We start from the raw sequence: 22682 nt of genomic DNA, 5'->3' as shown, positions 1-22682 counted from the left end.
GAAACATCCCAGCAGTACCTAGAGGGAGGATTCATGTAGGATCGCCCAGTTAAACGATATTAGTGGAACCGAGAAATAAAAATTGGTCATTAGTTTTCTACGGTCAGACTACAGCGATAGGCAACGGGAGATGGAGGAGCAAATATGTCAGGAGATTTCAGATATCTCTTAGAATAATAGGGTTGTAATGATAGGGGATCTTAACCGTTCCAAACCTGGACTGGGATTGCTACTAAGTTAAGCATTTGGATGGAAGGAATTTGTTTAGTGTGTTCCGAAAACTCCCAGTCATTATGTAAATGGCCCAACTGGAGAATGGGGATAAACCTGACCTCCCCTTGGGAAACAAGGTCGGGAACAGGACTGAGGTGTTAGTGGGGGAGCACTTTGGAAAGTTACCACAATTGTATTAGTTTGAAAATAGCGATGGAAAAGGACAGGCCTGGTCCACAAGTTAAAGTTATTCAATGGAGCAAGATAGTATTAGACAGGAATTTTTAAAGTAGATCTGGGAAGGCTATTTGCAGATAAAGGGAAGTCTGGCAAGTAGGAATATTTTAAAACCGAGATAAAAGGAGCGTTCAGCGCCAGCATGTTCCTGTTAGTGTGCAGCTCAATGCTGACTGAATTAGGAAACACTGGCTGAGTTTCGAGGCTGTGGTCAAGGAAAAAAAGGGGTCACATGTCAGATATAACTGGCTGACTCAAGGGAATCCCTTCAGGAGCATCGGGGCTGTAGGAATACACTTAGGATGGAAATCAGGAATGTAAAAAGGGGACACGAGATCGCTTTGGCAGAGAAAGTTAAGGAGAATCCAAAGAGACTCTACAAGTGTATTAAGAGCAAAAGAAGAGCTCGGGACAAACCCGGTCTCCTTAATGATCAATGAAGGCAACGATGTGTGAAACGACAAGATCCAAAACAAATATTTCACTTTGGAACTTACTGTGGATAAAGACTGGGGGGCTCGGGGAACTAAACAGTGTTTGGCCTGACCACTATTGGAATACTGTGTGTAATTCTGGTCTCAATGCCACAGGAAGGATATCGTGGAACATGAAAGGGTTCAGAAGAAATGACCAAAGATGTTGCCAGGGTTGGAGGGTTTGTGCTTCAGGGAAAAGCCTGAATAGGCTGGGGCTGTTTTCAGTTGAACATGGGAGGCTGAGGAGTGAACCGATAAAAGGTGTTTAAAATCATGGTGGGCATCGACAGGGTCAATAGACAAGGTCATTTCCCCAGGCGAGGGAAACTTTTCAAAGGGGTCTAAAGGACAACTGGCTCCCGCAGAGTGGATGGAATAAGCTGCCAGAGCAAATAGTGGAGGCTGATAGAAATACATTTAAAAGGCATGTGGATGGGTGTATGAATAGCAAAGGTTTATGGGGATATTGGCAAAATTGTGGCAAATGTGACTAGAAATGTCATGCAGGAGTTGGTCCGAAGGGCCTGTTTCGTGCTGTACATCTCTATGACTCAATGTCTTGAAATGAGTCCACATTATAGAAAAGGAGGTGCTCAAGGTTTTAAAACACAAAGGTAGATAAATCCCCAGGACCTGATCAAATGGATCTCAGGACATTGTGGGAAGCTGGTGAAGAAATTGTAGGCCCCCTAGCAGATATATTTGTACCATAGAGAGCTATGTGTGATAGGCTGATAGACTGGAGGGTGGCATTGTGGAGCGTGAAGAAGGTTTTCTGAGATTACAAAGGGATCCTGATGAAATGTGTGAATGGCTGAAAAACTGGAGATGGAGTTCAATCTGAATAAATGCGAGGAAATGCATTTGGTACAACAAACACATGCAGGACTTATACAATTAATGGCAAAACCTTCGGTAGTGTTGTAGAACAGAGAGAACTCAGGGTTCAGCTACATAATTCTTTGAAGTTTGCAACATGGAGAGACAGGATAGTTTAAAAAAAGGTGCTGGCCTCACTTGCTTTCATTGCTCAGTCCTTTGGATATCGGAGTTGGGAAGTCGCATTGAGATTATACAGGCCATTGGTGAGTCCTCTTCTGGAATACTGTGTCCAGTTCTGGTCGCCCAGTTATAGGAAGGATATTATTAAGTTGGAAAGGGTTGAGAGGAGGTTTACTGGGATGTGGCTGGGTACAAAAGGCTTCAGTATAAAGAAAGGCTGAATAGGTTGGTATTTTTCACTGAAACCTGAATGTTGACAGATGACCACATAGAAGTTTATAAAATCATGAGGGGATCGATAGAGTTAATGGGAGTTATATTTCCCCTTGGACAGGGGAGTTTCAAGACAAGGCACTACATTTTTAAGTTTAGAGGAGAGACATTTTAAAAAAAAGACATGAGGCACATTGTTACACAGAGGGTGGGTTGTGTGTGAAATGAACTTCCTAAGGAAGGGGTGAACATGGGGACAATTACAATGTTCAAAAGACATTTGGATTAGTACAGGAATAGGAAAGGTTTGAAGGGATATGACCCAGGAACAGGCAGGTGGGATGAGATCCGTTTTAGAGTATGGTTAGCGTTAACTGAACAGTGCGGTATGACTCCGACTATGAATATAATCTTTTGTCATTAATTAAGAAAGGCTACAAGAGAAAGCCAGGGAACTACAGACTGATGAGCGAGACATCAGGGTGGGTCAGTTGTTCGAGGTCATTCTGAGAGGTAGGCCTTGGAAAGACAAGGCCTAATTACAGACAGCCAGCATGGCTTTGTGCGTGGGATAACATGTCCCACAAACTTGACTGGAGTTTGCTCAAGATGTGACCAAAAAGATAGATGAAGGCAGAGCAACAGACGTTGTTTCTGGCTTCTGCAAACCCTTGTTCAGGGTGTAACATGATACATTGGTTAGTAAGGTTAGATCACAAGGGATCAGGGAGAGCTAGCCAACTGGATACAAAATGGGATGACAGTGGGAGACAGAGGGTGGGGGGAGAGGGTTGTTGTTCAGACTGGGGCCTCTGACCAGCGGTGTGCTGTAAGGACTGGTGCTGGGACCACTGTTGTGCACCACTTACATAAACAACTAGAGTGAAAATATAGGTGTCCCTGTTAGTATGTTTATGGATACCAAGATTAGTGGAAGAGTGGGCAGAGAATATAGTTATCGAAGGGGATGTTAATCAACTGGGCCAAGGAATGAAAGATGGAATTTAATTCAGGTATTGGATTTAGTTCAGACAAACCAGGGAGGACTAACACGGGTAATGGTTGGGCCCTGGGCAGTATTTTAGAAAAAAAGAGACACCAGGGGGTGCAGTTACATTGTTCCTTGGACTGGCATCACAGGGCGACAGGGTGTTGAAAGCGGCAATTGGCACACTTGTCTTCATTGGTCAGAGCATTGAGAACATGAGTTGGAGATATTGGTAACACTGTCGTCAATATTTCTCCTGGGCAGAGGAGGCCACGGGGTGACCTTATAAAGGTTTATGAAACTATGTATAGTCTAAGTAAGGTAAATTGCCAAGGGTAGGTGAGTCCAAAGCTAGAGGCATAAACGTGAGGTAAGAGAACAAGGATTTAAAGAGGGAGCTGAGGGGCAACATTATCCACAGAGGATGGTGCATGGATGGAATGGACTGCCAGAGGAAATGGTGAAAATAAGTACAATTACAACACGGAAAAGACACTCGGGCAGGTACATGGAGAGGAGAAGGTTTGAAGGGATATGGGCCAAACACAGGCAATTCTGACTCATTCCATTTAGGAAATCTCAGCCGAAAAGTCATGCAGCACAGAAACAGACCCGATGTCTCCAGTTCATGGAGGAGGAGACTATCGAGACAAGGCATGTTGTAGAGACTGAAGCAAGTTACAGCGATACGAATGGTCATCTGGATTAGAGGTTTCAAATATGTGAAATAATTGGTGAGAGGGGAGGACATGACAGAACATGAACTGCTATAGAAGTTAGAATGATTAAAGGCACTGGTCATCAATACAAGCCATAGATACAGTGTTGGAGAGGGAATAGGGAACAGAAAGATCCCAGGCAGCATTACCACTCTCTCGTGGGAGGCCTGCTTTCCCCTCAGTTGTTCTGATGCTCCCTAAGAAAGCACAGGCCTGGACTGATAACTGGGAACTCTCGATGCTGTCTCATTACAACAAAACTTGCAGCAGGCGTGGTGATTGAGCCTGGGGTGTGTCTGTACTGTGCTCCCCCTGCAGCACTTTCTCTATGTCATGTCTTGTTAGCTGATGTTTGGATCCCTCTGCTCTGTGCACTGGAATGATCTTACCTGGCAGCAGGATTTATTGAAGACTCCCGACCTCCCTGACTTTGTCTTTCTGGCTGACCAACCATCGTCCCAACCAGTCGTTGGCCAGTCTATTGAGTCAAGAACACCATGGGTACCTGTAGAAGACACAGAAATAGGCAAAATGGGAAATTAGACGAATGCTTTGAAGGTTACACATACAGAATGGCACTGAGCCCACAGAGATCTGGAAAATCCTGACCTGTGTTGCCTCATCTCTCTGGAGTGGAGAATTCTGTTGGCTTATGATCTGGAGTAGCTTCAAAAGTGAGAGACGCTGACAGAGGCTGCAATTAGACACACACAGTGAGGGATACCACATGGAGAGGTACTGAGTCACATCACCAGAGTGCCGGCTCAAACAATTGTGCAGGAAGAAAGAGTTTTGATTCATGTTGCACTGGGATATACAAACTGTGAGCAGGTGAAGTGAAGGCCTAGTGGCATTATTGTGTGAGAATTTATCCAGAAACTCAGCAAGTGTTCTCTGGACACAGGTTCAAATCCCACCATTGCAAATGGTTGAATGTGAAGTAAATGCTTCAAAAATGATGTAATTAAAAACCTGTAAGTGAGTATTAAACAATTGCTGATGTAAAGAAAAATCCATCGGGTGCATTCCTGTCTTTAGTGAAGTAATCTCAGGTGGGACTGGGATATCACAGGTATTACAGAAACAACAGCTGAGGGAGGGACAGGACAGGCAGCTCAATGTTCCAGGGGACAGATGCTGCAGGAAGGACAGAAGGGGAGCTGAGAGAGGAGGAGAGCTGCTGGTTCTGATTGGGTGAAACATCCCAGCAGGACTGAGAGAGGATATTCCTGCAGGATCACCCAGTGAAGCTGTGTTCGTGGAATTAATCAATAACAATGGGTCTTCCCTTTCCTCTGATTGGTCTACAGACCCCGGGAGCCCCGCCCTCCTGCACCTTGACCTTCTCAAGATGGCGGCCATTAGCGCTCACTCTTCCCTCAAACAAATGGCGGCCGTGACTCTGGGCCCCTTCCCTGATCAGAGACCGCCACCTCCTTACCCGGGCCTGGAGGGTCTTTTTCGAGTTATTTTTAACCTGATTCCAGGACTTGTGAAATCTCTCCGCTCCTTTCTCCCAGCTTGGCTCCCACACACTGGCTCTGAGCGCCGCTCTCTGAAGCTGATCGCAGCCGCTGCCGGAGAAAGCAGCTCCATGTCTATCTTTCTCAGTGACCTGATCAATGTGACAGTGCGCATGCTCTGTATGGAAACCAAACTGCGCGTGCGTCTGAGATTGCCAGTGACTTTATCCACAATATTCATAACTGCACAGGATCATGGGTGAAATATTAGTCATTAACAAATGCTCTGTCGAGTTGCAATCATTGAGTGGTTTATATGCAAATAGATTGATCGATCCAATTTAACCATGCTAGCCAGATATGTAAATTACCAATTGTTCTGGGAGTTTCAAAATAAGTTTCTTACTCGACTTGTGTAAACCGACCTGTGAATTATTCTCAGCTCGTCCCCCTACACTATTTCAAAATCACCCATGTGTTTCTCTCAGGATTGTTTAAATCTCCCTAATGTACGTTATCAGATTCACATCTCAACTATTTCTTAAAAATCTCACATTGATTCATGGGAGAGGTGTCATGCTCCACTGTGTCGTGAGGATGATCAATTCTGCAAAATAGTTTGCTTTCTGACCAATCCTGAAGCGTTCAACCCCGAGAATGCTTTGGTCCCGCTCCTCACTCACTCTGGTTGGCGGACCGGCCGCTGCTCGGTCCTCCAGTCCAGCCCCTTCCTCTCAATTGCAGAGTTGATTCAGGCGTGACTCAGCAGGCTCAGGGACAAGGGAAGTTAGAGTCGATGCCTTGTGATATCTTGAAACTATCCCGAATCTTGGATCGAGAGGCCTGAGAGGTGCAGGTGTCCCGAAGATATTCCCTAAAGTGCTCTGCTCGGAGGTGTCCAGTCTCCCCAATGTAGAGGAGACCGCATCGGGAGCAACGGATACAATAAATGATATTACTGGATGTGCAGGCAAAACTTTGAGGTAATTGGAAGGCTCCTTTAGGGCCTTGGATAGAGGTGAGGGAGGTAGTGTGGGCGCAGGTTTTGCAATTCCTGCAGTGGCAGGGGAAGGTGCCAGATTGGGAGTGTGGGTAGTGGGGGGGCGTGGACCTGACCAGGTAGTCATGGAGGGAACGGTCTTTGCGGAAGTCAGAAAGGGGTGGGGAGGGAAATATATCCCTGGTGGTGGAGTCTGTTTTGAGGTGGCAGAAATGTCGGCGGATGATTTCGTTTATGCGAAGGTTGGTAGGGTGGAAGGTGAGCACCAGGGGCGTTTTGTCCTTGTTATGTTTGAAGGGGTGGGGTCTGAGTGCAGAGGTGTGGGTTGTGGACGAGATGCATTGGAGGGCATCTTTAACCATGTGGGAAGGGAAATTGTGGTCTCTAAAGAAGGAGGCCACCTGGTGTGTTGTGTGGTGAAACTGATCCTCCTGGGAGCAGATACAGCAGAGGCGGAGGAATTGGGAATACCGGATGGCATTTTTGCAAGAGGTAGGGTGGGAACAGGTGTAATCCAGGTAGCTGTGGGAGTCGGTGGGTTTGTAAAAAATATCAGTGTCAAGTCGATCATTATTAATGGAGATGGAGAGGTGTAGGAAGGGGAGGGTGGTGTCAGAGATGGTCCAGGTAAATTTAAGGTCAGGGTGGAATGTGTTGGTGAAGTTGATGAATTGCTCAACCTCCTCGCAGGAACACGAGGTGGCACCAATGCGGTCATCAATGTAGCGGAGGAAGAGGTGGGGAGTGGTGCTGGTGTAACTATGGAAGATCAACTGTTCTACATAGCCAACAAAGAGACAGGCATAGCTGGGGACCTTACGTGTTCCAATGGCTACCCTCTTGTTCTGGATGAAGTGAGAGAATTCAAAGGAGAACTTGTTAAGGGTGAGGACCAGTTCAGCCAAATGAATGAGAGTGTTGGTGTAAGGGTACTGTTGGGGAAGTCGGGAGAGGAAAAAATGGAGGGCTTGGAGGCCCTGGTCATGGCGGATCGAGGTGTAGAGGGATTGGATATCCATGGTGAAGATGAGGCATTAGGGGCCGGGGGAACTGAAGTCTTGGAGGAGGTGGAGGGCGTGGGTGGTGTCTCGAATGTATGTGGGGAGTTCCTAGACTAGGGGGATAGGACAGTGTCGTGGTAGGTAGAGATGAGTTCAGTGGGGCAGGAGCATGTTGAGACAATGGGTCGGCCAGGGTGGTCAGGCTTGTGGATCTTGGGAAGGAGGTGGAACCGGGCAGTGCGGGGTTCCCGGACTGTGAGGTTGGAAGCTGTGGGTGGGAGATTTCCTGAGGCGATAAGGTTCTGCATGGTCTGGGAGATGATGGTTTGGTGATGGGGGTGTGGGGTCATGGTCGAGGGGGCAGGAGGAAGAGGTGTCCTCGAGTTGGCGTTTGGTTCAGCGGTGTAAAGGTTAGTGTGCCAGACTACCACTGCGCCCCCTTTATCTGCTGGCTTGATGGTGAGGTTGGGATTAGAGCAAAAGGATTGGAGGGCTGCGCGTTGTGAGAGTGAGAGGTTTTAGTGGGGGAGGGGGGATGACAGGTTGAGGCGGTTAATGTCCCGGCGGCAGTTGGAAATGAAGAGGTCGAGGGCAGGTAATAGGCCAGCGCGAGGTGTCCAGGTGGATGCAGTGTGTTGGACATGGGCAAAGGGGTCCTCGGAAGGTGGGCCGGAGTCTTGATTGTGAAAGTAAGCTCGGAGGCGGAGGCAACAGAAGAATTGTTCAATGTCACGGCATGTATTAAATTCATTGATGAGTGGACGGAGGGGGATGAAGATGAGTCCTTTGCTAAGATCTGATCGTTCGTCCCCAGTGAGGGGAAGGTCTGGAGGGATGGTGAAAACTCGGCAGGTCTGGGAGCTGGGATCTGGTGTGAGTGTGGAGCTGGGAGTAGGGGCGGAGCCTGTAAATGGAGTGGGGGAAATGGAGGTGGAGTCATGAGCAGGGTTCCACCCCCATTCCCCCCATGCTGACGTCATCATCCTAGGAAAAATACCTCCATTGCCTACCTTTCTAATCCTCTGATCATCTTGTATATCTCTATCAAATCCCCTCTCGCCTTGTTCTTGCCAATGAGAAGAGTTTCAAGTCTCTCAGCCTTTCCTCACAAGACCTTCTCTCCAGACCAGGCAATGTTCTGGTAAATCTCCTCTGCACATTTTCTAATGTTTCCAGATCCTTCCCGAAATATGGGCACCAGAACTGAACACAATATTCCAAGTGTAGCTGCACCAGCATTTTGTATACTTGCAGTATGGTATTTCAATCCCTCCATGAATGAAGCCGAACACACCGTTTACCGCCTTAACAGCGCTATCAACCTGGGTGGCAACTTTCAGGGATCTATGTACATGGACTCAAAGATCCCTCTGCACACCACACTACCAAGATTTTTTCCATTGACCCAGTATTCAGCCTTCCTGATATTCTTCTCAAAGTGCATCACCTCACATTTAGTTGCATTGAACTCTATATTTGCCACCTCTCAGCCCAATTCTGCAGTTTATCCAAGTCCGCTTGCAACCTGTAACATTCTTCCACATTGTCCACTACTACACTGACTTTAGTGTCATCTGCAAATTTCCTAATCCATTCACCTATACCTGCAGTGGTCCCAAAACAGATCCTGGTGGCACATGACCAGTAACTGGACTCATCACGTTTGCCTCATACGCGAAAGGTCCCCAGTTTGAAACTGGGCAGAAACTGCTTTGTTATTCAACTGCAGAATTTTACATGGACAAGAACGGAGCTTTCTTGCTTGCTTTCCCATCTGCAAACCTGCCTTCGAATTTGCTTGAACAAATCTGCTCTCGTAGTGAGACTTGTTTCTATGCCTCTGCATTTTCTCCAACAGCCTACCATGTGGAACCTTGTCAAAGGCTTTACTTTTGTCCATGTATACCACGTCAAATGCCCTACCCTTATCTACAAGCTTGGTGACCATCTCAAAAAACTCAGAGGTTTGTGAGACATGACCTGCCCTTGACAAAACCAAGTTGACTATCTGAAATCAAATTGATGTTTGCCAGATGATTTTAAATCTTATAATCCTTTCCTAAACCTTTCCTACAACAGAAGTAAGGCTCACTGGTCTATAATTACCTGGATCATCTCTCCTGACCTTCTTGAACAAGGACACAACATTTGCAATCTTCCACTGCTCTGGTACGAAATCTGCAGACAATGACAACTCAAATATCTAAGCCAAAGGCTATGCTACCTTCTCCCTAGCTTTTCAGAGAATCGTCGGATAAATCCCATCCAGCCCAGAGGACTTGTCTATTTTCACTCCTTCCATCATTGATAACACCTGTTCGTAACTAACCTTGATGATTTCTAGTCTAATATCTCACACCTCATTCTCCTCCTCTACAATATTCTCCTTTCCTGAGTGAAAACTGATGAGAAATGTTCATTTAGCATCTCTCCGATCTCCACAGGGTCAACACTCACCTTCCCATTCTGTCTGTGATTGGCCCTATTCCTACCCTAATCATCTTTTTATTCCTCACATACCTATAGAAAGCTCTAGGGTTCTCCTTTATTCTATGTGTTAAAGACTGGTCGTGTCCTCTCTTTGCTCTTTTTAACTCTCTCTTTAAATCCTTCTCAGCTGATCTGTAATTCTCCATCTCCTCATCTGAACCATCTTGCCTCATCAACACTTAAAAGCTTCCTTCTTCTTCGTAACAAGAGATGCAGTTTCCACAGTAAACCAAGGTTCCCTTACCTTATCACTTCCTCCTGCCTGACAGGGACATACCTATCAAGGACATGCAATATCTGTTCCTTAAACCAACTCCACATTTCCATTGTCTGAATTCCCTGTATTTTGCTACCCCATTCTGTGCATCTAATTCTTGCCTAATAGCATTATAATTGCCCTTGCCCGATCAATAACTCTTGACCTGTGGCATGTACTAATTCCTTTCCATCACTAAACTAAACTTAACTGAATTATGGTCACTCTCTCCAAAGTGCTCACCTACAACTAAATCAAACACCTAGTCTGGTTCATTACCAAGGACCAGATCCAATGTGGCCTCCCCTCTTGTCGGCCCTTCAACATACTGTGTCAGGAAACCCTCCTGTACACATTAGATAAAAACCGATCCATCCAACGTATTAGATTAATAACATGTCCAGTCAATTTTGGGGAAGTTAAAGTCCCTCATGTTGACCACCCTGTTACTTTCACTCCTATCCAGAATAATTTTGCTAATCCTCTCTTCCACCTCCCTGGAACTCTGCAGAGGCCTATATATAAAATAAATTCCAAGCAGTGTGACCTCTCCTCTTCTGTTTCTAACCTCAGCCCACACTACCTCAGGAGACTAATCCTCATCAAAAGTTCTCTCAGCCACCGTTATACACTCCTCGACTAACGTGACATGCATGGACCCATTGCAGAGCTTCAAACTCCATGAGGCAGCCATACTCTGTGACAGAGAGACTCAGTCTGGAACCTCCTCTGTCCTTAAGACCTTATGCTCTGTCTGTGCCCCTCCATTTCCCCTTTGCACATTCCCTTTCCAACCCATCCCACTTGCATCACTCCACGAATGGTGCTGTCAAGGGCAGAAGTCTATGGAATACCCTCCCTCACCTTCTCTATCCTCCTTTTAAGATGTATTTTAAAATCATTCTCTTTAATCAATATTTTGATCATCCATGAAGCACCTTGGGAGATTTGCCATTGTAAAAGATTCCATTCAATGCAAATAGTTGTTGTTATTGCTGTACATTCGGAGAAACTGGAATGATGCATTCAAAATTCCAACAAGAAAGTCACTGACAGATGTTGTGTGCAGGCCACCAAATAATAACATCACATTGGGATGGGCAATAAACAAAGAAATAACTATTGCCGGTAAAATGGTACAGCTATTATCATGGGTGATTTTAATCTACATGTAGTTTGGTCGAACCAGCTCAGTCAGGGTAGCCTTGAGTTTATTAAGTGTATCCATGATAGTTTTCTTGAACAGTATGAAATGGAACTGACAAGGGAGCAATCTATCCAGTATCTGGCCCTGTGCAATGAGACAGGAATAATTAATGACCTCAGAGTTAGGGATCCTCTTGAAAGAAGTGATCACTGTATGGTTGAATTTAGAATACATATGGAGAATGTGAAGATAAAATCTAACACCTGGGTCCTGTGCTTCAAAACAGGGAACTACAATAGAATGAGGGAGAACCTGGATAAAGTAGACTGGAAACAAAGATTTTATGGTGGGACAGTTGATGAGCAGTGGAAGATTTTCAGAGGCACTTTACAAAGTGCTCAGCAATGATATATTTCAGTGAAAAGGAAGGACTGTAAGAAAAGGCATACTCTGTGATGGGTATCTACGGAAAGCAATCAAATTGAAAGAGAAGGCATGCAAAGTGGCCAAAAACAGCCTGAAACTAGAACTGGGAAAACTATAAAGGTCAACAGAAAGCCACAGAAGAGCTATAAAGAAAAGTAAGATAGAACATGAGAAAAAAAACTAGCACAGACTATAAAGACAGAAAACAAAATTTTATATTGAATGAGAAAAGAGTGGCTAAAGTAAATGTTGGTCCTTTGGAAAATGAGAAGGAACATTTAATTATGGGATATCACAGTGGAGGACACTAATATCTTGCCAATAATTAGCAAAGAGACAAAGATAGGTGAGGATTTGGAAACTGTCATTATTACGGAACAGCTAGTGTTGGACTGTTGGAGTTAATTGAGCTAATGACAGAAAAGTCTTCTGACCCTGATGGAATGCATCCCAGGGTACTAAAGGAGATGCCAGGAGAAATAGCAAATGCACTGGCAGTAATTTTCCAAAATTGACTGGACTCTGTGGCAGTCCCAGCAGATTGGAAAGCAGCAAAAGTGACGGCACGTTTTTAAAAAGGAGGTGGACAAAAGGTGGGGAATTATACACCAGTTAGCTTATTCTCTGTAGTGGGAAAGATGCTTGGGTCTATTATCAAGGAAGAAATAACAGGGAATCTTAATAGCAATTGTCCCATTGGACAACAGAGCGTGGGTTCATGTAGGGCAGGTCATGCTTCACAAATCTTTTGGAATTCTATGAAGACATTTCGAGCAAGGTGGACAACAAGGACCCAGTGGATGCGGTGTACCCAGATTTCCAAAAGGCCTTCAACAAGGTGCTGTGCAAGAGGCAGTTGCATAATATAAAGGTGCATGGTGTTAGGAGTAGAGTATTAGCATGGATAGAAGATTGGTTGACTAACAGGAAGCAAAGTGTGGGGATAAATGAGTACTATTCCGGCTGGCAATCAGTGACTAATAGTTTGCCTCATGGATCAGTTTTGGGTCTGCGATTATTTAGAATTGATCCTGATGATTTGGAGTTGGGGACCACATGTAGGGTGTCAAAGTTTGCATCTTAGACTAAGATGAGTCACAGAACAAAGTGTGTGGAGGACTGTGAAACTTTGCAGAGGAACATTAACACATTGAGTGAGTGGGCAATGGTCTGGCATTTGGAATATAATGTTCATAAATGTAAAGTCATACTGTTTGGTTGGAGTAACATTAAAAAAGAGATTATTACTTAAATTTTAAAAAGTTGCAACATTTGCTATGCAGGGGCACCTGAGTAACCTTCTGCATGAAGGTTGGTCACCAGGTACAACAATCAATTCAGAAAGCAAATGGAATGTTGGCCTTCATTGCTGAAGGGATTGTGTTTAAAAGCAGAGGTTATGTTCCAGCAGTATTGGGTGCTGGTGAGGACACATCTGGAGTACTGCATGCAGTTTCTGTCTCCTTACTTGCTCAAGGATGTACCGGCACTAGAGGGGGTGCAGAGGAGGTTAACTAGGTTGATTCCGGAGTTGAGGGGGTTGGCTTAACAGAGACTGAGTAGATTGGGATTATATTCATTGGAAATCAGAAGAATGGGAAACATATAAAATAATGAATGGAATGGATAAAACAGAAGTAGAGGGAATGTTTCCACTGGCAGGTGAAGCTAGGACAAGAGGGCATCACTATAAGACTAGAGGCAGCAAATTTAGGACTGAATTGAGAAGAACTTCTTGACCTCTGTGGAATTCATTGCCCAGGGAAGTAGTTGATGCTAGTTCAGTAAACGTTTTTAAAGCTAAGGTAGCTTTTTAAAAAAGAATTAATTAATTAATTAAGGGATATGGTGAGAACGTTTGTAAATGGTTCTGCGTCCACAAAATGATCAGCCATGATCTTAATGAATGGCAGAGCAAGCTCAAAGGGCAGGACGGCCTTCTCCTGTTCCTAGTTCTTTTGTTATATTTTGCATTCCTCCCACACTCTTGACTTTCAGGTGCTGGTGTTAGATTAGGATGGACAAAATTGAAATTCACAGAACACCAGGTTATAGTCCAACAGGTTTATTTGGAAGGACTAGCTTTGCAGCTTCTTCATCAGGTGGTTGTGTGATTTTTAACTTTGTGTCTCACTCTTGTAACTGATAAACAGCAACAAAAGCCACGAAGCAGTGTGCATGCTCCAGGCAAAAATGGGGCCCCTGGTGGTTGATGTCAGCAGAAGACCAATGGAAAGGCAGGGGCACAGCTGGAGGACCTGGCGGGGCATTTGGTCCTCCGACCAATCAGAGTAAATGAAGGACGGGACTAGACTATACCACGTGATCATCCTCATCGTGGGCGCGGATGTGCGGTACGTGTAGATGGAGAGCTTTTGGTAAGGAAAGAAATAAACAGCAGGAAGTTGGACAGAAATGGTGTTGGTATGGGCTGAGAGGCTTTACAAACATTTGGTGCACATCGGAAAATACAAATTTGAAACTTACAGTCCTGTTTTTGCAGTAAACTGGAAAATAACCTCATTGTGTGATCGCTGCCATCTTTATTTGGGGCAAAGATTCACTGGACACGTGCGCGGCTGCCAGCTTTGTTGGGGGCAAAGTTCAGAGGTATGTATGTGCAGCCCTCCCTGGTAGAGAATCAAAGGACAGGATTTACAGACCACATTCAAACCCAGAGAAATTGATGTTTTGTTTTCTTGGATTTGTTTCTTCATCCATTTAAATGATTTGGATGTGAATAGAGCCGGTACGGTTCGTAAGTTTGCAGATGACACCAAAATTGGAGGTATTGTGGACAGAGATAAAAGTTGTCTCAGAATACAATGGGATATTAGACAATAGACAATAGATGCAGGAGTAGGCCATTCAGCCCTTCGAGCCTGCACCGCCATTCAATATGATCATGGCTGATCTTTCCCAATCAGTATCCTGTTCCAGCCTTATCTCCATAACCCTTGACTCCACTATCTTTAAGAGCTCTATCCAATTCTTTCTTAAATGAATCCAGAGACTGGGCCTCCACTGCCCTCTGGGGCAGAGCATTCCACACAGCCACCACTCTCTGGGTGAAATAGTTTCTCCTCATCTCTATCCTAAATGGTCTACCCCGTATTTTTAAGTTGTGTCCTCTGGTTCGGCACTCCCCCATCAGTGGAAATATGTTTCCTCCTGATAGAGTGTCCAATCCTTTCATAATCCTATACGTTTCAATCAGATCCCCTCTCAGTCTTCTAAACTCAAGGGTATACAAGCCCAGTCGCTTCAGTCTTTCTGTGTAAGGCAATCCTGCCATTCCAGGAATTGACCTCGTGAACCTACGCTGCACTCCCTCAATAGCCAGAATGTCTTTCCTCAAATTTGGAGACCAGAACTGTACACAGTACTCCAGGTGTGGTCTCACCAGGGCCCTGTACAGCTGCAGAAGCACCTCTTTGCTTCTATACTCAATCCCTCTTGTTATGAAGGCCAGCATGCTATCAGCCTTCTTCACGATCTGCTGTACCTGCATGCTTGCCTTCATTGACTAGTGTACAAGAACACCCAGTTCTCTCTGAACAGCCCCTTTACCTAATTTGATACCATTGAGGTAGTAATCTGCCTTCCTGTTCTTGCCACCAAAGTGGATAACCAGACATTTATCCACATTAAACTGCATCTGCCATGCATCTGCCCACTCACCTAACTTGTCCAGGTCACCCTGTAATCTCCTAACATCCTCATCACATTTCACCCTACCACCCAGCTTTGTATCATCAGCAAATTTGCTAATGATATTGCTGATACCATCTTCTATATCATTTACATATATTGTTAAAAGCTGCGGTCCCAGCACGGATCCCTGCGGTACCCCACTGGTCACTGCCTGCCATTCCGAAATGGAGCCATTAATCACTAACCTTTGTTTCCTATTAGCCAACCAATTCTCGATCCAATCTAGTACTTTGACCCCAATACCGTGCGCCCTAATTTTACTCACTAACTTCCTGTTTGGGACTTTATCAAAAGCTTTCTGATCCACTGGATCTCCCTCGTCCATCTTCCGAGTTACATCCTCAAAAAAATCAAGAAGATTAGTCAAGCATCATTTCCCCTTCATAAATCCATGCTGACTCTATCCTATCCTGTTACTATTATCCAGATGTGCCGTAATTTCATCCTTTATAATAGACTCCAGCATCTTTTCCACCACTGAGGTCAGACTAACTGGTCTATAATTTCCTGCTTTCTCCCGCCTACCCTTCTTAAAAAGTGGCACAACATTAGCCGCCCTCCAATCCTCAGGAACCAACCCCGATTCTATTGAACTCTGGAAAATAATCACCAGCGCATCCACGATTTCCCGAGCCACCTCCTCCAGTACCCTGGGATGCAGGCCATCAGGCCCCGGAGATTTATCAACCTTCAGACCTAACAGTCTCTCCAAAACCAAATCCTAGCAAATATAAATTCCCTTAAGTTCAGGTCCTTCAGCCACTGTTACCTCAGAGAGATTGCTTGTGTCTTCCCCAGTGAACACAGATCTGAAGTACCCATTTAATTCCTCTGCCATTTCTTTGTTCCCAGTAATATATTCCCCTGTTTCTGTCTTCAAGGGCCCAATTTTTGTGCTAACCATTTTTTTGCCTTGGACATACCTAAAAAAGCTTTTACTATGCTCCTTTATATTCTTGGCCAGTTTACCTTCGTACCTCATTTTTTCTCTGCGTATTTCCTTCTTACTAATCCTCTGTTGTTCTTTAAAAGCTTCCCAGTCCTCCGTTTTCCCACTTATCTTGGCTAAGTTATACTTTTTCTCTTTTAACTTTATATGTTTCTTTACTTCCCTCGTCAGCCACGGCCGCCCATGTCTCCTCCTGGGATCTTTCTTCCTTTTAGGAATGAACTGATCCTGCATCTTCTGCATTATACACAGAAATATCCGCCATTGTTCCTCCACGGTCTTCCCTGTTAAGGTATTGAACCATTGAACTTTGGCCAGTTGCTCCCTCATAGCTCCATATTTCCCTTTATTCAACTGAAATATTGTCACTTCCGATTGTACCCACTCCCTCTCAAATTGCAGATTGAAGCTTATTGTATAATGGTCACTACTTCCCAATGGCTCCTTCACTTCGAGGTCACTGACCAAGTCTGGTTCGTTACACAATACCAGATCCAGAATCGCCTTATCCCTGGTCAGCTCCAGCACCAGCTGCTCTAAAAATCCATCTCTGAGGCACTCCACAAAGTCTCTTTCTTGAGGCCCGATACCATCCTGATTCTCCCAGTCTACCTGCATGTTAAAATCCCCCATATTGATCAGATGGGCCAATGGGCTGCGGAGTGGCAGATAGGGTTTAATTTAGATAAATGTGAGATGCTGCATTTTAGAAAAGCAAATCAGAGCAGGACTCACACTGAATTGTAAGGTCTTGGAGAGTCTTGCTGAACAAAGAGACCTTGGAATGCAGGTTCATAGTTCCTTGAAAGTAGAGTCACAGGTAGATAGGACAGTGAAGAAATTGTTTGGGATTCTTCCCTTCGTTGGTCAGAGCATTGAGTAAAGGAGCTGTACAGGACATTGGTTCGGCCACTTTTGGAATATTGTGTGGAATTCTGGTCTCCCTCTTATCAGAAAGAGGCACTGGAACATGGAAGGTTTGAGAATTGATTTTTTTAAGGATGTTGCCAGGGTTGGAGGATTTGAGTTGCAGGGAGAGGCATAATATGCTGGGGCCATTTTCCCTGGAGTGTCATAGGCTGAGGTGTGATGTTGAAGAGGTTTATAAAATCGTGAGGGGCATGGATAGCGTAAATAGACAAGGTGTTTACCCTGGGGTGGTGGAACCCAGAACGAGAGGATATAGGTTTAGGGTGAGAGGGGAAAATTCAAAAGGAGCCTAAAGGTCAACCAAAATTGTAACATTTAAAAGGCATTTGAATAGGAAGGGTTCAGAGTGATGTCAGTCAAGTGCTGGCAAATGGGAATAGTTTAGGTTAGAATATCTGGTTTGCAAAGATGGGTTGGACTGAAGAGTTTGTTTTTGTGCTAGACATCTCTGACTGTGGGATCATAAAAGTGAACACTGCTCTGATTCACCTCTGGGCTCCTTGATGTCCACCTGTTCATTATCTAGCTTCCTCAGTCTCACATGAGTGTATTTTTGCCACATTTAGTATTTTACTACTACATTCACAGACCTTTTTGGAAATGGATTATCCACTGCTGCCTGACTCCTGACCGTATGCTGCTCCATTATCAGGTTATTTTTTCCACAATATCTTTGACAGTCAAGAATTCTTTTTTCCAATAGGGAGTGGATTTTTCTTCCATTTCTGACAGTCAAATTCTGCACCATTTTCATTCCCTATAATTCATATTGCACTCCCTGAAACATCATGTGTATTTCTCCTACAGATGCCAGTGATCATTGCCAAAGCCCTGTTGCCTGTGGAGAGGGTGATGTTTGACTTCCTTTTACAACTGCAGTTTGAATGGTGAAGGCACTCCCACAACATGGTTGGGTAAGAGACATTACAGATTATTCACTCAGCGATAGTGAGAAGTAGAAGATATCTGTAAAAATCAACATGTTTTTAATTTCACAAAAATATTGAGAACTTTTGACATAAGGCCACAGCTGGAGAATATTATGTCCAGTGACCAAACCCATTGCCAAATAGGCAATTTTTCAGGAATGCCTTAAAGGAAGAAAGCAGATCTTAGAGGGTGGGAATTCCAGACCGTGTTGCCTTGGAATCTATAGAAAGAGTCACACAGCTGAACTCACAAATAAACACATCATTGGGAGTCTAAACTAAAATAAGTTATTGAGATATGAAAGGGTGTGTGGTGCAGGAAGATAGGAATGATTACAGCCAGGAATTAAATAAAGTGTGTGAAAGTAAATTGTTGTTGCTTATAAATGGGAGCCTTTTGATGGATCAGCAAGTTCTGGTACAAGTGAGCTTTTGGGCGGTAGAGTTTTCAATATTCTGGAGATTAAAGGGAGGATGATTGTGGGATGCTGGCCAGGAGTGGGTTCAGATAATGAAATCTAGTGTTAACAAAATGAATGAATGAGAGTTTCAGTAAATGAGCTGAGACTGTGGTGAGGTCCGGTGATATCACTGAAGTCGAATTAGTGGTCTTCGAGTGGAACTGGGCTGTCACCCTCACCTCACCTCTGGAATTCAGCTGTTTGTCAGTTTGTGAACGGAGGAACGGAGTGGCCCTGGCAGAACCCAAACTGGGTGTCACAGAAGGTTATTGCTGAGCAGCTGCGTGACAGCACTGTTGATGACACCTTCCATCACTTCACTGCTGAGCGAGTGTCGACTGATGGATGGAAATTGGCTGGGCTGGCTCTGTCCTGCGTTTATGTGTTGAACATCCCTAAGAAATGTTCCACAATGTCAGGAGGTGACAGTGCTGGACTTGTCTTGTTAAGCAGCAATTTCTGGAGCACAGCCATCAGTATTATTGCCACAATGTTTTTTAGGGCCGACAGCCTTTATACTACTTCTCCATTTCTTGATCTGATTTGAAATAAGTTTTCAACCAAGTTGATTCACGTGTGTGATGTCAGGGACCAATGAAGAAGGCTCATCCACTTGGCACTGCTGGCTGAAGATTGTTGCAAATGCTGTTGTCTTGTCTGTTGCACGGATGTGTGAGACCCCTCCATCGGTAAGGGTGGGGATATTTGTGATGCTTCCTTCAGTGAGTTGTTTAATTGTCCATCACCATTCCTGTCTCGGTGTGGCAGAACTGCAGAGCTCCGATCTGATCCATTGGTTGTTGGATCACATAGTTCTATTTGGTGTTGCTTGCACTGTTTGGCATGCAGGTTGGGTAGCTTGGGGACATTTTTAGGTATGCCTGGTATTGCTCCTGCGGAATTCTCCATTGAACTAGGGTTGATCCCCTGGCTTGATGTTAATGGTTGAATGGGGATATACCAGGCCATGAGATTTCAGATTGGGCTGGAGTACAGTTCTGCTGCTGCTGTTGGCCCACAGTGAGACAGAAGTTGCAGGGTCAAGAGGGCTGATTGTATTGTTGTATTTTTCAGTGCATTAGTAGATGTAATGTGGGCCATCCAGTTTCATTCCTTTGTTGAGACTGTGCAGTGATTAATACAATGAGTGATTTGATGGGCCACTGTCAGGGATGCAACTATTAAAAAAAGGATTTGTGATTTACACATGAAAGAAGTGAAACTATCATGGTATTCGAACAGATGAAAGACTCAACAGACAATCAAGGTATTTTTCAATGGATAATTTCAGTTACATCACACTAAATTTTTGCTATAAATTCTGTGCCTTAGAATTGTGCCCTCCACAATCACCTGATGAAGGAGCGGTGCTCCGAAAGCTAGTGTGTTTCCAAATAATCCTGATGGACTATAACCTGGTGTTGTGTGATTATTAACTGAAAATATTACAACACTACTAACAGGACTGCATGTAAACAGGCTCAGTCCAGTTAATCAATACATTCAGAAGGATTTCCTCCAAGTTTGAAGATGCAATATTCGTCAAAACCGTCAACTTCAACCTGCAAGATTGTTATTAACAAAACTTCAGGCTGACACAAATCTCCCCACCCCACTGCAATGTGGTATCCTGGGCCCGGCCCACGAATTGGAACTTGGACATTTGTGGACTGTGATCTCAAAGGAAGGGAGCAAACACAATTCTGACAGATTAGTCCTCAAAGATGAGTAGCAAGTTTGAGACAAGGCAGGTGGTATACCATCTTACACTTAGCTTAATTGCATTTCTTAATTACAGTCATGGTTTGCAAAGTATAAAGAACTATGTGTTTGTTTTCCATGGTTGGGGAGTTTTATCCAAATTGATCACAGTTGCTGCCTCTCGCTCCCCAAGTCAAATCATAGGATTGATAACAAAACAATAAACTGCAGGTGCTGGAGATCTGAATCCCAGAAACAAAGTGCTGGAGAAACTCAGCAGTTCTGAAGGCATTGGTGAAGAGAAAAATAATGTTACATTTCAATTTCAGAGACTCTTTGTCTGAACGGAAAAATGGTCATGAGACTTGGAGCTTCCAATGTTTTATTCCCCTCAGAGATGCTGCTGGACCTGCAGTTCTCCAGAATTGTGCTTTCTATAGTGAACTTTATTTACAAAACAGATCGGAAAAATACTAATCTTTGAAAGTGAAAGGTTCATTGCAAACATGAGCATAGTTTCCACACTTGAGTTACACAAGCACGTCTCAGTTTAAAAACAAGATTTAACTAAAAATAATATTTCATCTCAAAATTAACCAAGTTACACCAGTAATAAAGCTCATCCACCCAATCAGGCACTTCAGCCCAACATCCTGCAGTGTTACACACAGCCACCTTCACCAAAGAATGATTATATATCGCAAAATTGAAGGCCAAGAGCATGTCTCTTTAAAGGAGCTGAAGTCAAACTCAATTTTTGGAAGGATTTTTATTAAACCTGATTGAACATTTAAATCTCAGAGCATAATCTTTGTTTAAAAAAGCATAGTGTGTGGGAAACATCCCACATCTTGTTAAAGGTTCAGTTCAGCCTGATACATAGAGCCAAAGGTCAAGCAAACATCACACTTTCCATTCACTTCTACAAAGGGCTGACATCACATTTCTTCAGGATTTTAAGTATTTTATAAATTGTTTGTGAAATCAATTGTCACGTTAAAGAACTGGACAATACATGTCATTGTATACAATAAGAGTGAAGCCTGTGACAGCAGATTTATCTTTGGAGGGCAGTGTGTGTGCTTTCTAAATTCTGGAAGCACTTTGGGAGACTGTTCCCAGATGGTGATAGTGAGCATATCTGGAATGCACTGTTTAGATTTGGGAATCCATGGGAATCAATCTGTGGTTTCACTAATACTTGGCTTGCGTTGTTGGTGAACAGTAAGCAATTCATAAAGTTACTTATGTATTGTTGTTGACTACCTGAATGGTATTCAAATTGACCAGATTGCCTTCAACAGTGTGAATGCATCTATTGTAAATATTTGGAATATTCCACAACTGCCCAGTGCTTGGCAAATTCAGGGGGGACAAAAAATCACATGGAGTAATTTGAAATTAAGAATCCAAGAGGACTTAACCACTGAAGTATTCAATTCAAATAGTTAAATGGAGTGCTCACATTTAAAATACCTGTTATCCATAGGAATGGATGGACTGACAGAATTGGGATCAAATTCCTAGCTGGGGAGTGTGAAATGTGCTTTGATAAAGCCACCTACATTTCCCAACAATAATTTGGCAAGCTCGGAAATTTAAAAAACAATACGAGCTTCATTGCTGCTCCAGTCGGGTCACAAACTCTGTGAAAAAAATAACAATGTTCAGGTTTATTGCATACACTCTGAAACACATGTTTCTTCTACAGATCCTGCAAGTTTCCCCAATGAGCATAGTCCATCCAAATGATGTTGCTAACTTTGGCCAACTCATTTCTTTCCGAGCCTCTATAACCTGAAGAATGACCAGAAGCAATTACTCCACATATGTGGGAACATTACCGACGAGGATTTTTTCCTTCAGAATTGACTTCCATATATTCAGTGCCCAGAACAGATAAAAAGCTTGTTACCTTTTATAGAGCAATGATTCAGTGGGAGTAAAACGCCAACCTTTTCTTGCTTAACAATCACGCTGCCTAAGTTTTAAACATGAACACTTCTTAATAGTTCACCAGATCCTAACAAAATATTTTGTGTGAAACAAATCACATGATACATAGTTATTCAGATAATAAAACAAGTTTGTTCATTGAAGAACCCAGAGGAAAAGGTCATGAAACAATGTGATATACCTCAATCATCATTTCAAGTGCATTCTCTGCATAAATCCTCCTTTTCCTCCTCGAAGCATTCAACTTCTTGAATAATTGAGAGAATGAAGTCGCAGTTGTACAACACAAAATCAGACCCTTCAGTCCAACTTGCCCATGCTGACCAGATCTCCAAAATTAATCTAGTCCCATTTGCCAGCTTTTGATCCATGTCCATCTTTAACCCTTTCTACTGATTATCAGTTTATTTT

At 43.8% G+C, this 22682-nt stretch overlaps 1 long non-coding RNA gene across 2 annotated transcripts in view; it reads left to right on the top strand.

Annotated features, from left to right (window-relative positions):
- Positions 1–6063: 6063 nt before the first annotated feature.
- The window catches only part of LOC140483953 (uncharacterized), a 45713-nt gene continuing 29094 nt past the window's right edge, over positions 6064–22682 (top strand). The window contains exons 1-2 of one of the 2 annotated variants that reach the window (XR_011962082.1): positions 6064–6294; positions 18032–18138. This is a non-coding gene — a long non-coding RNA (uncharacterized lncRNA). Of the gene's footprint in view, positions 6295–14182; positions 14242–18031; positions 18139–22682 lie in introns of those variants that run through there. The other variant, XR_011962085.1, reaches the window with a different exon arrangement.

This window comes from Chiloscyllium punctatum, chromosome 12, assembly GCF_047496795.1.
Source record: "Chiloscyllium punctatum isolate Juve2018m chromosome 12, sChiPun1.3, whole genome shotgun sequence".
Classification (NCBI taxonomy): Eukaryota; Metazoa; Chordata; class Chondrichthyes; order Orectolobiformes; family Hemiscylliidae; genus Chiloscyllium; species Chiloscyllium punctatum.
The sequence above is the reverse complement of the archived record's forward strand: the minus strand, read 5'-3'. Positions and strand labels throughout refer to the sequence as shown.